Source organism: Fopius arisanus, unplaced genomic scaffold (genome assembly GCF_000806365.1).
Source record: "Fopius arisanus strain USDA-PBARC FA_bdor unplaced genomic scaffold, ASM80636v1 scaffold00008, whole genome shotgun sequence".
Taxonomy (NCBI): Eukaryota; Metazoa; Arthropoda; class Insecta; order Hymenoptera; family Braconidae; genus Fopius; species Fopius arisanus.
In genome coordinates, this window is record NW_011887747.1 from 1,716,893 (window position 1) to 1,729,151 (window position 12,259).

Here is a 12,259-nt window from a genome sequence, read left to right on the forward strand (position 1 = left end):
GAATAAATCAATCTCTTCCTCATACGTTAAATCGAGTGTTCTAATTATTAATTCCTCCCAACGTACACCGAATCTCACAAAAAATTTGATATCAGCGCATTACTATACGAGAAAAGGGAATTTTTGCAGGAGAATATATCCTGGAAATGCTCGAAGTTAGTGACAGGGGTTGAACAAAAAAAATGATAGAAATATACTAGACGCGCATTCACAGGGTGTAAAGTCACGATAAACCTCTCTCTCTTTGACTGTGTAGGATGAGGGGGATGAACGACCAAAGCTGAGCTTGACGTTGTGAATTGGATTGCACAGAGTGAAAATGGAAATGTATAGAACATCATTTGTACTTTTGTAAGAAATGGGCACGGGATTGGTAAAGTCACACCGAAATTCCCGTGTCCATTATTGGTAAGGCTTTCACAAAGCAGATAGATAATGAGAAAATTGGAGATATGCGGAGATGATAGCTCCTAACATGGTAAAGCAAACGTGACACCGGAAACAACCGAGCGGAAATGATAGGGTTGATGCACGAGCTCGGATTTGATACTGTGCATTAACAAGAAATGTGCCATGTATTTTCCTGAGACTGTCACGTAAATTCACATTTGCCTCAATCTGCCGTAATTATTATGTAAAATTGCTTGCATTTTTTTTTTTGTTTGAACTCGAAAATTCCAGGAGTTTCAGGGAAACATCGTAATTATCTGATAAGGCAGGATTGTATCAAATTATTAAGCATTGTTCATCCCACGAGGATATCGCACAATAGATAATGTTAGTGAAGGAATAGTGAGAATTAAAAAAAAATCATGTTATATAGAGAATCCAGCAGCTAATTAGTACCATAATAGATTCATTAATGTGGTTATAATTTTGGGCAGATCTAAAGGCCGGAACACGTGAAAAATCGAGAACAATGAAAATTGAGAGCTGATATCATGTTATGAAAGGAAATTTATAATGAATACTCAGTTTTTAAAAATGTCTGAGTCGGTATTTCAAATACAAAGCTATTAAATTACTCCCGCACTCATTACTCAGGATATCGGGGATCATGTAGTACTATATTACTGAGTACATGTACTGGTTGAGTATTTATTTAAGTCCCAAAACTACCCACTACAATAAAATCAAACGATTTTCAGAAATGAATAGTCTGCCCAAATATTAAGCCACTCTACTTACAGCGAACTGAGAAGAGTTAAATGCGCTTGTCTATAGCAGGGTGAATAGCTTTAGTCGGCAGATATATGAACCATGGGTTTATGTACGTTTCCAGAGATATATTGTTTCGAAACGTGAGCGATGTACTGTGGAAAATTATTTTAGTTTCAAGCCGTTGGCGAATCTCTGGTATTAGTTTGAGGAGAGTATTTGTAATAACGCTTTTCACATTGTTGTAAAGTAAAACCTTCTCGAGGTCGTGATGTGAGTGAGATAGCAAGTAGCCACAGGGTTTTCGTAGTAGAGAGAGAAATGGATGTATAAGTGCTGACCTACGCCTGATTCGACGAAACTTCGAGGGTACGCTCGCCAATGTACAAGGGAGGTAGTAGCTTTTCAGTTGCTTTGCATGTACAAACTGCTGTATGCAGTCTGCTTTAAAGCATAGCACTATGGCGAAATAGTTATAACTAACAAGAGATTCAGTATGCGAGATTGGGATGAAGTCGAAATGGTAGCGATGGTGACAAGGCAGCCAGAAAATAGTGGGAGAACTGGTGGAGAGCTACTCAAGCGATTTCGGACTATTTTCCCATTCTCTCCAACTATTACCTCATCCATACCGTGATCTTCAGTCTCTCTTTTCATAGGGGGCATACTACCACAGCTGAAACCGTATTGTTCGAGTTGTTACAATGGGCACAACAAAACTCTCATAGCAAGATCGAACGCGTCATACTTGAACATCTTGGTTGATCCAATGGAAAAGCAATTAATGATGTTAATGAGTAATCTGTCTGGCTTCATTTCGGGTTATCGTCCAAATGTAAGTGAGTTATTCCTGACTTTGTTCTTCTTTCTTCGGCCGAAAATGATATTTCAACTGATGGTAATCATGCACAGATTACATATAATTTTTCGATTATCGTTTTAATTGATTTGAATTATCATCAAATGCAGGAATACGATAGATTTTATATTTCCATTACGCACAAATACTGCATCTGAGTACTGCAGACGTGTTAAATATGGATTATGGAATTGTCGCAACGTGTACGACTGAATGATTTTAGAAACCAATGGAGCGTTTGCCTATATATTGAATCTGTGTATCGAAGCGTATCGGACAGCTGTGAATCGATTCAATTGCCCTTTAGACTAGATGAAAAGAGAGAAATCCAGGAATTGGGCCAAATTTTAAATGCAACCTTCATAAATTCTCTTATAATTGATTTTACATATTAACAGATCAGATAAGAAATTACATCAAGCTGTTTCATTCGCAATTTTTTATTTTTCTCTAGAAGAAAAATTACTGGAGACAAACGGTGGAAAATTACCTTCATATCGCATTACTGGAATTTTCTGGATTTTATTGGCCTCGGTTCGTAGCAACTCTGAGAGAGCGTCAACTATAGCTCTGTAACCGACGTCGCGATAAATTGGGCGTCAAAAATTTAATTGCTATTTTCTACCCGCTTCGCTTCTATACGAGAATTTGACATTCTTTTCCACCCTCTCCTTCCCGCACACTAGTTTAAAACCTTGACGATTTATGAAAATATTATCGTTGTTATATTTTTTATTTCAACCTCATAACGTCGGAGAAAAAATGTGTAACGGTGGAAATAGGATTTCTCCTTGGCGCGTTCGTTAATCGGTCATGTGCATGAATAGACAATTTATGAATTCATATTGAATTTTTTTTTCAATTGATTTTCTTCGTCAATGAAGTATTGGAAGACGGAGTGGAAATATTAAATCAAATAATCGGTCTAGCTATTTTAAGTATTCGGAATTATCAAGAACGGTTGTATGGTAATTGAATAAAATTTTTTTGATCCGTTCTTCTCATAAGCTGATCAATATTCTCATAATTCTCATAATTCTTATAACTCTCCTAATTCTCATAATTCTCATAATTCTTATAACTCTCCTAATTCTCATAATTCTCATAATTCTTATAACTCTCATAATTCTCATAATTCTCATAATTCTCATAATTCTTATAACTCTCATAATATATTAAACGTCTATATACGTTGACTCGGCAATGAAAATCATAGTTTCAACCGGATTCAATACTTTACATAACGTTTGTAAATTCTACTCATGGCGAACGTTGAAATACATTGTTGTTTTCTCGATATCTTATTGTATTTCTCGTTAAAGAAGCGAATCTTGAAGTTTGGCATGGTTCTTTGTATTCTAACGCTGAAGCCGATTTGTTATGCATACATACGACGTTATTATTCCCCAGGGAAAGAAAGTTGGTCATACCTGACTGGGGGTAAGGAATCTGCCTTCTTCTATTTGCGCTTTGCCGCTCGCTCTTTGCTTTTTCCCTTCTCATACTTCTCCATTTGCATTGTGCCTGGTAGAGACGTCCTTACAAAATTGAATTTTAGTCCTGCCTTAGTTTGGTGTGCTTTTCTATTGCACTTGACTGCCTATCTTCTGTTTTTATTTCTTTTATTTCCTCTTCCTCTCTTAGTCGCCTTATTTTCATTCCATAATTTATTACAGATCAGCTTTGTAAATAAAAAAAAATGTACAACGAATTGTTCCTATATTTCAAATATATTTCCAATTTCCACGTAGGAACGATGAAATAGTATCTAAAGATGAGAATAGAGGGAAATTGCATGAGAAAAAAGGAAGAATGATTTATCACCAGGCAACAACCTCTTCGAGTTGAGGGGTAACGAAAAAAATATTCCCGATAAGACGCACACCAGTGCCGTTGGGTGGTACTGTGCACCACTAAGAGCCCAGGATAGTCCGGAAGAAGGAATGGAGGATGAAAGGTCCGCAGATAACGACGCGGAGAAATTGGCAGTGTGTCCGCGCACTAGCCCAGAAGATGGCTCTCGTTCCCGGAGCGGAGGTAAACGATGTTAAAAAAAAAACCAAAAAAAACTAGCGCAAAAGAAGACAGAATACCTGACTGGAATGGGGTAGCTAACCACTCCGTTGCAGCAGTCGTATACGTAATATAATATATGTACAGATCTTATACACAGAATCAACTTGTCAAGCACGTGCAGAGAGACATCCCGTTTTAGACCACCATCGTAAATCTCTCAAAAGTTTCAGAAACCATTACTTTATCGAATACGAATACTTTTACGATGCTTTCTCTCACACCGTCTCCTCCTGCCACTTTTACCAGTGCTCATTGCGAATCTTCAGTACAGTATATCTCTGAATCTCCAGCCTGACGATTTATATCCTCAACTATATTATACTCTGCACTCTCACACGTTTTTTCCGCCGCCCCGGAACAACATGAACTCACATTTAAATTTTATAGAAAAAGGGATCAGAGGCGAGGAGAATGCGAGAAAGAGAGAGAGAGACTGAATTAAAAAATCAGATAAATCCAAATGGTTTTCCAATCGATAGAGATGAAAGCCGAAGAGAGATAGAGAAAGCGCTGCCGCGGATGCAAAATGGTAGAAGTCAACGGGGTGGAATGTAATTAGTTGGTAGCGTAATCTTCGTTCCGGTTAGCCAATGTATGTAACGATTTTCAACCGTTAACGACCATAGTGCTCTCTATCCTCCTCTTGTTTTGCATCCGACTGGTTTCCTGGAGGGACTCCGTAAATCGGGACTGAACGATCCGTTGTTTGCCTGCAGAGTGTTATGTGCACAGGCGCTAACGAGCTTTTGGGCAAAAGGGACAGGGCAGAGGGATCCTACCCAACCGTTCATCCAAAATATATACTTGTGAACGGGCTATCCAACTCTCGCACTATGTGCAGCAACGTTATTATACATGTGTATATATGCAACCTGGCCTACAGATTAATAGTATGCAAACATGTGCATCAAATGTCACACTGAACATTCAACTTGAGAGGGACCAGCATCATTGTACCAGTACTGTCAAAGAAGTTGAATTCTCCTGTGAATTAATTATACCATTAAAAATTCATTGGCCGAGAGAAAATATTTATTTAAAATATTTACTACTACATGTTTATTTATGAAATCTCAATGGCAATATTTATAATATCCACTTAACTCACCATTTCCACGAAATTTACGACTATTATAATTTAATTATGACTTTTCTCTCGTTGATGAACCGCAGTAACGTTGATTGTGAGGAGGAAGAGCTGTTTAATAACTTGCTCGTTAAATTATCCACGATGGTATAATTATTATTCCTCAACGCTCATACATATTTTTTTTCTACCCTCTATTTTCTTCATCTAATGCACCTGTGAGAATGCAGAGTTTATACCTGTTAATAAATTCTGTTAATTCCCGAGGCCTTCTAAGGCATGCACACAACGAGCGAACCCCTACATGACCTCTCTCCAGGGCACCAAGATTACTTTACGTGTGTGCGGAAAAGTACATGCACACCGACGCCTATGTGTCTGTTTCTTTCTGGAGTTAGTAATCTAGAGCGAGGATAGAGCACGTATGTAGTTGGGTGAGCTTTGCAGAGTGAGATAGAAAATTAAGACAGAATATAAAAAATGAGGATGAAAGATGAGGACAGGAGGGATAGAGGAAGGCTTCATTACCATCTTCTAAATCCCACTGGTTATGTTTTTAGGATGGTCGTAAGTTGGCGATAAAGGAGGATGGAGGGGATCAATTGTTTTTGGTCTCATTAGTAACTGTCTCTCGTTGCATTTCTCGTGCAACGTTGCAACCATATACATCAACCGTGTAAGGGTGCCGTCATAATAGAAAGGTGCACCCATGGGATATCAACATAGACGTATGCACGTGAATGAGAGAGATCTCGTCGACCTCAGTGGATTGTTACAGTAGCTGCGATTAGTATTCTCGTTCTCCAACTCAAGCTTTAGTGTACACGTACACATTCTCCTCTCGTTTCGTACGGGATGTCAAACTCTGCACTGTCATACATTTCTATACCTCCAAACGCTTGAGACTGGTGCATGCGCAAACACACACTATGTGGTCCTTTTGCACAATACATAAGGGTAATATGTACAGTGTATACATATTACATTTCTGACTCCCCGCCAGTAATATTGCCTCAGATCATCTAGTCGGCTGGTCTCAGCAAAAATCCTGAGGATTACCAACCGTTCAACCGCTCGATCCTTTTTTGCCGATCTGATGCCTTGAACATATTACACACCCATCAATTTATACATGAGAATTGCGGTTCTGTTAGATGAAGCAGTAAAGCAATTTCTGGAATGGGACGTGGGTGGCTCGTAAAGTCGCTCATGATCAAAATTACTGATGCTTACCCCTGAACACCCATGCAAATGTATTTAGGAATTGTATCTCTATAATATCCAGCTGACAATAAAAGCAGCAGGGAATTGTTTTCGACAAATGTGCAAGCGTAAAAAGAATGAGTAATGACATCCATAACCACTGAAGAAGGTAGACATGTTTCATCCATCTCGAGAATCGACGAGAGAATCGAAAGAGAGTCTCATACCTATCTCTCTAGGGGACTTGTATTCTAGTGGTCCCCAGAGAAGAATCCACGATACGCTAACCATGACGCTTTGAATCTCATATGGAACTGTATATTTTCCATCCATCTATTCCTTTTATACCCAAAGCACCTCTCTTTCCAACCAATTCCAGGTTTCTCTTCTCTTTATTTCTCATCATCCATAACTCCTGTTGATCGACATTCACCAATTTAAAAGAGAAAATATACATTTTCACTGACACCGAGATCGAAAAAAAATGTGCAATTATTTATTTATTTATTATTTATTTTATGCGAAAAATTTCAAAAACATTAACTTTTATTCTCACTTGTTTAATTTGATTCAAACCGAATGCCAAAGTCCCATAGTCAAAGTCTTGAGTTTTTTTCTTATTAACAGATTATTAATGAATAATGAATAATATTGCGCGCGGAAAACAAACGGTATTCAAATTTTTACAATAACCGACTTAACATGTTTTTCCTGATAAATTTCACCTGGATTAAGTAGTTATTCACAGTTGATCCCTAAATCAATCGATATTCACCAACACTGATAATTAACTGATGACTAATTTATCTGCTTTACTAATTACTTAGTAATTACGCAATACATATGCATGTCGCTGTCAGCGTAGATAGCTTGTAACATAGCCGTAATTGTTTATAGTCAATCGAAGATATCTATGTAACTTGTTCTATTCGCCACTGCATATTTAACAAATCGACAAGTATTTAATTCTGTCCGATTTCCAATTTATCCCTCCCCTATTGTTCTCTCTCAATCGCTCTTGCTCTCTCCATACGATCCAGATGGATAGAATTAAAGCGTAAAACGGTTTAAATTCAAAATCCCTTATACACACCGAAATATACACACTGACTGAATGCCAGGGATACCGCGGGTCAGTATAAACGGGTCGGGTGAACCGAATATATCCCCAGGGATGATGTTCAACCATCCAATATATTATATATAGAATGGTGGGGTGCATGAGAACAGAGAGCAGTGTGTAGAAATCGGTGGCCAAAAGTCGCGACAATGTGTCGTAAATATTTTCAAGCTTTGGAGGATGGTGTGCTAGCCTGTGGACAACCGAGCTGTATACGAGAGCTTGCGCGTACAAGATGAAAAACGCATAGAATTTGATACGGTTGGTGATACCGCATCGTGTTGCGAAAAAAAAAAACAGCAAAGGGGTCAAAAACGAGGGACTCGCGTCCAGTGTGAACGATCTTTCAGCTAGTGTATATCGACATGCTTGGGAATTGGAACTGCCAGAGCAGCTGCCGCTAAAGTATGCATGAATAGATACTGTTTATCGCCGGGGAGATATATACATCGATTATATATAGGCATATATATATATGTATATATATTGTGGATACCTTCCGGCACTTGTGGATATGAATTGGTAGCCAGTGAACTATTCGTGGCAAACGTACCCATCAATTTGATTACCCACCGACATGGTACTACCGGCCATTTATGCTTAAAAAACGAATCAATTAATGATTATTTCTAATCAACATACACGCCCCGTGGATTGTGGTTTTTTTTTTTCCAGCCTTGTTTTTTAGGTGAGGCGACCGATTTATTGATTTATTGGAATTTCAAGGCAATCAATTGGCCAACAGGCGGAACTGACTGAGGATGAAATCCCATCACTGGTATGGTCAGTGTGATCTACAACCCCTTAAACATTCTACCTCACACGTACATTTGCGGTGAAACTCACACATACGGATTCCCGGAGACTTTGGGGTGGACAATGTGTCAAAAGCCATTAAGTGCCAATTCAAAGACTAATTGTCAATTATCCAACTACCCTGCCCAATCGATAATCATTGTTGGAATGTGTAGCAATTGAATCTGTCCGGCTATTCCAACTCTGCCAATACCAAGAGAATTATCTTATTCACTGTACTGCACAAATACATAATCAATGATACATTGAAAATGGTCAAGGTCAGGAGATTATGGCAATTGACACCAACTATCTAACTGAAGCACTACCGGAGGTGCTAGTCCAATGCTTGAGTATTATCGTTACAGTATGTTAACCACTGGATTTAAATCATGTAATTACACGTGACCCAGTCATTGGAGTATCTCACCTCTGCATAATGGACACAGTGATTCCCGATAGAAGGACTTTAACACTCTTGTCTGGTTAATGATGATAAATGGTCGTAGCCACACACTACACAATAATCATCATTAAAGCTGCATGCGCTGATACACGTATACTGACATCATGATTGCGGCTTTAGGATACATTACATTTCATTTACATTGCATCACATAATTATATACACAATCACATAATTTACATCACATAATTTTTTGAGTGTATGACTCAATGCCAATAATAATGTATCTCAGATGATTATTTCAATTTTTAAAAATAGTATATTCTCCAATCCAGAATCTAATAGAGATGAATCACTTAACAAATTCGAGTAGTATTTTATATACTGTTAATTTATCGATTTCATTGGAGTAATTAGTCATTATTTGAGTACAGCATATGGCGACTTGCAATCTGCTATTTCCACTGAGAACTGAATAAATCGTATGACACAGTTTATCCTTTTTTTTTCCTTTCTGTCTGGAAACGCCTTACTCGCGTGTTGGTGGTGTTTCCGCCTGGGTTTCGAAGTGCCTCAAGAGTCTCATGTTTTCCGGCACCAATCCCAAGGCTACATTCACCCTTCTCTTCCGTCTACTCCCGCTTACACTAAACAGAATGCTAACCTTTAATGTATGAGTCATGTTCGAATTGAGAGCCAGCTTGAAGTAGTTACTTCAAGTGTACGAAACTTCAGTGACACACCAACCACATTATGTGCAGCCGCGAGAGCTTTTCAACTCTACTCTTACCACTTCGTCTTTTAATGCACGACGGACCCGTTCACAATCCCTCCATGAATCTCCTTCCAATTCGATCTATTTTCCCTATTTTTCTCGTCATATGTTTAATATTTCGGCATATATTAGTGATGACAATTCAAAAGTACTTCTCACTCCTTCTGATGCAAACGGAAAATTTCTCATTGTGAAAGTTTTAAAACGAATCACCAAACTGCAGAGAAAATACATAAAAATTATCGCACCACCACAAAACTTCGTGAACCATTAAATAATGATGAAGCGTAAAAATGTTACATTTGAATTTTGAGGATTTTCAATAACAGTTTTCGTATGCATCCTTGAATCAGAACGATCAATATTTTGCAATGATTTATTTTGACATGACCCTTGTATGAGCTTATACGTATTCTTTGAGAATTTCTTAGAGATCTTGAATGGTCTAATTCTCTTAAAATAGTTTCTGTGAGCCATCAGTGGAAAAGTTCTGTTTATCGGATAGAACTTAACGTGTCTAAACAATCAAACTGAAATAATAGTTATGATGGGCATGGATTAGCCACGTTGTGGCGAAGAACGTGCCTTATCGATATCGCGAACTAAATAGTTTTGGGACAATGGCATCGCATGTTCCTCCAATATTCTGCATCAGTCCATGGAGAGGTCGAAAGTTGTCCAATTATGAACCATTTTCACTCATATAACCGGATAAATTCATGTGGTGTATACATTTGAAGATTTTTTATCCATTTGCTACCTTTCAGTTGAGTAAATTATTGAGTATCGAATGTTATCTGAGAACATAATGAACTGGCGAACTTTATCAGTTAGCCAGATATTTTCTCCATGAACAAACATGGAGTCGAGTGGAGGGCCAGGATAGTAAGTATTCAGCGTTCAAGTTGATGTGGAGAAGGGGAAGAGTACAAATCATACATCCACAGAGTTGAAATTCTCTTCTTTTGTATGTATCTTTCATTTCTCGTCTATGCAACTCTTTTTCTCTCAACGGGAGCGAAATGGATATCGTCCGTGCTCTACTCCGATGTTACGTAATGCTGCTGCATACTGATCGACACGAGCGGAAGCGTCCATTACAATTCGGAATCTACCCTACTACAAAAACCGCTATTCTTGACACGAAGTACCTCCTGCATTCGAATAAGAGAAATTATTCTCGTTACGATGAGGTATTCAGCAAATTATCTGTCAAACTCACTCACGTAAGGAAATACTGACGTTTCAACGCGGAACTACTTGCTGAAAATTCATTGATAGATTACAAAAGTAAAATAGTATATCGTTATATTACGATTCATCATGTGAGAAAAAGGACTAATTACGCGTTATAAAGTACTTTTTTTTTACGTGTCATATTAAATTTTATGAGACAGGACAAAAAAAATGCGCCGTTCTCTTTTGGTTTGATCATTAAAAATATTTCAATGGAATTTCAGGAGACCGGGCCAATTATATATGGATCCATTCATTTTCGGCACAGTATTGTATCATCACATTTTTTATGTCTTACTTTCATTGTATGCTCTCAAGTTTTTAACAAGAATAATATTGTCTTCAGATCCAGATTGGTGTTCTTATTCCAAAAATTTTTGAATAAATAAGGGGTGGGTTAAACATAGGGTTGAGTATTTATATGGCGTGCACAAATATACTTTCGCTTTTTCTTGCCAAGTGCAAGCCTTGAGCAACCTGTAACGACATACCCTTTTGGCCCGTATATCACTGTCTCATTGCCAACATGTGACGATTATTAATGACTGCTGTACTCTCCAGGTCATTTTTATCAAGAGGAATTATTGTTTGTTCACCACTTTCACCTTATGGAGTAGCGATTGTTTATTCAAGCTGAAATTTTCGTTTTCGGGTACTACTGTATCATTTTTGATGGGAATAAATCATCAATTAATATGTCCAATTCAATTTCAACGATAATAATATATTCTTTCTCCTTTCGTCCACATAAATATTATAAAATTCAATATTACAATTTTTATCACAGATATTAAACTGGAAAAATCAGTCTTACCTATACAATTGCAGAATATTTTTAATCATGATAAAACATTTAAATATTTGATGACATGTAAATCCGATTTCACTGATTCATAATTTTTCATGGTTTACCTTTTATATTTGCCCATCGGTATACGGTATTGAGTGCTATTATAAATCGGCTGACGATAAAAGGGAAATATTTGTTGGTAAAGTGGTGGTTATAATGGCACTACCACTAAATTATCAAGAAAAAAAAAAGGAATGAAGAGCTGTTGTACGTGACCTCGTCGACTGGATCAGTCATTGACCATCGTGCTCAGTTAATTTGTTCCGATTATCAAGCAAGCTACCTGGACAATAATTAATCGTTCAAGCTCCGTCCAAGTGTTGCGGTTTTGCTTGCATGCTAACCCAAATTCATGAGATGTATTTACACCCCTCACCCCAACACCTTCCAACTTGGCCCTCCTAGTTCCTACCACCACTGCCAGCAAATCTGCAAGCGTCACACGATAGAGCGTTCCACACGCGCACATTGTTCAATTTTCAACTACTGAGCTTTTGCATCACAATGTAGAACAACAACATATACACAACCATAACCCACTGATATACTCATAATATCATAATTTGCATTGAGAGCGCAGTATCGCAGAATAACAATGCATTTCGTGATAAATGCTACGGTAAAAAGTTTCAACATTTTTTCGTATATCCGATAAATTGCGAACGAAATACAGATACACCTACACTATCACAGG